Source organism: Babylonia areolata, chromosome 10, assembly GCF_041734735.1.
Source record: "Babylonia areolata isolate BAREFJ2019XMU chromosome 10, ASM4173473v1, whole genome shotgun sequence".
NCBI classification, from domain to species: Eukaryota; Metazoa; Mollusca; class Gastropoda; order Neogastropoda; family Buccinidae; genus Babylonia; species Babylonia areolata.
The window spans coordinates 33130265-33132764 of NC_134885.1; positions in this window are offsets into that span (position 1 = coordinate 33130265).

Sequence of the window (2500 nt, forward strand, 5' to 3'; positions counted from 1 at the left end):
ATATATATATATATATATATATATATGTGTGTGTGTGTGTGTGTGTGTGTGTGTGTGTACCTATCAGAGTGGATTTCTTTCACATAATGCTTTCAAAGGACAGCACGTTCGTTGCCATGGGCTCTTTTCCAGTGCGCCAAATACATGCTGCTCACGGAAGCTCGGTTTATCCTCTCATCCGACTGACTAGACGCTCAGTGACATTTTCCAATCAAACTTTGGAGAAAGGGGGAGTGCGGGATTCGAACCCGGACCTTCAAGGACACTGCATTGGCAGATGAACGTTTCAACCATTCTGCCATCTACCACTTCAATGTCCTTTTCTTTACAGTGGTCAGTAGATCATTATGTGGCCCACTAGCTTGTTTTGGTTCTTATAACCAGAATTAGGCCTCAAATAAATGTTTGACACGAGAATGGCTAGCGACTAAATGCTTGAATTGCAAACTAGTAATAACATATATTTATGACTGTTATGAAGTGTGTGGGTTTGTTTTGTTTTTTTTTGGTTGTTGGTTTTTGTTGCTGTTGTTTTTTCTTCGTTTTTTGTTGTTGTTGGGTTTGTTTGTTTTTTTTTTTTTTTTTTTTTTTTTTTTTTTTTTTGGTTGTTGTTTTTTTGTTTGTTTGTTTCCTTTTGTTTTGCTTTTGTTTTTGGTCAGAATGTGGTTACAAAACTAAATTTCGTCTGTCGTGTTCTTTTTTTTTTTTTTTTTTTCCTCGGGGCCTGACTAAGCGCTTTGCGTTACGCTGCTGGTCAGGCATCTGCTTGGCAGATGTGGTGTAGCGTATATGGATTTGTCCGAACGCAGTGACGCCTCCTTGAGCTACTGAAACTGAAACTGAAACTGTCGTGTTCTTTTGTCTGTTCTGTTTAAAAATAAAATCTTTTGAAAAATCTTAATGTCGTTATTCTTCCTGTGTATAGTCTCCTGTCATGTCTTCTTGTGTTGTTTTGTTTTTTTGTTGTTTTTTGGTTTTTGTTTTTGTTTTTTGTTGTTGTTTTTTGTTTTGTTTTTGTTTTGTTTTTGTTTTTTGTTTTTTGTTTGTTTGTTTGTTGTTGTTGTTTTGTTGTTGTTGTTTAGGGTTTTTTTTTTTGTTTTTTGTTGTTTTTTTGTTGTTGTTGTTGTTGTTGTTTTTTTTGGGGGGGGTGTTGTTCTTTTTTGACGATAATTTCAAAACACACATGTATCCTTTGATAAAGTTTCTTGCAATAATCATAAACTGCAGGTCAAATTAGGAAGACGACAAGGCGAAAACAGAGAAAACAGAATTTGCAAGGAGTGTAAAATGGCAACTGTTGGGGATAAATTTCATTTTGTTTTAGAATGTCCTAAAATTATTGTCATTCGAAATATACTGATGCCACGAAAATATCAGTCGCATATGTCAATGTTCGGTTTATGCAGTTAATTTCCTGCTGGGGAGAAACACAGCTTTATCTAAGTAAACTGATAAAACTTGGAAAGGGTGTGTAACTTTAAGTTATATCCCATACGTATTTGCCAGTATGTTAAAGTTCGAGCAATTGCAAATCATTTATTAACGCGCGAGGTCGCGTTCTTGTGTGTGTGTGTGTGTGTGTGTGTGTGTGTGTGTGTGTGTGTGTGTGTGTGTGTGTGTGTGTGTGTGTGTGTGTGTGTGTGTGTGTGTGTGTGTGTGTGTGTGTGTGTGTGTGTGTTGCTGGTTTTGGTGACATTGTTGGACTGAAGTTTGTGATGCAATGAGTATGTATCCAAAAGGGACAAAATTTAAGTTTCTTAGAATCTTTGAACCAGTGTAACTATACCTTTGTAGAGTTTCCAGTCTGGTGCCTACACAGGACCGAAGTACATGGAAAACACTGTAGAGACAGTGTCCTAGACAGATTAAGTTGAGTTTTTTTTAAAAAAAGAAAAAAGAACAAAAAAGACACTCGCACACGGGATATAGATCTCTGTCACAGCCAGTAAAAAAAAAAAAATAAATAAAAAATAAAAAAAGCAGCCGCGAGCCACTCCACGCCATGGTGTCAAGGTGATGAATATTGCAGAGGCAGTTTATCATTGGGTCTGTACAGGGCGTGTTCTGTGCTAAAATATTCATTGCCACCATCGGAGCTCAGCAGAGAGGGGGGACTTTGCTGCTGCTGCTGCTGCTAGCCACCTTCAGCGGAAGACGTTATGGATATACATGTCCGTAAGAGGCCATGACCGAATCGGTTAGGCGTTGGACATTTAGTCCACAACGATCAGAGCTCCAGGCCCCGTTTGGTTTAAACATTTTTTTAATATCAAGAAACAAGGTGCAATACAGCGTTCAATTAAGAAGACTTGAGCAACAGCAAGCATGAGCTTATATCATGCTCGTTCATATGTAACAAGTAATACACAAACGCAATGGCGAAAATACACACAATGAAAAGAAGGTTGAAGTGCAAGACAAAGCTGAACAAGAAAAACAACAACAAAAACACCAAAAAACAAAAACAAAAAAAAACTACTTTTACCGCAACTACCACTGA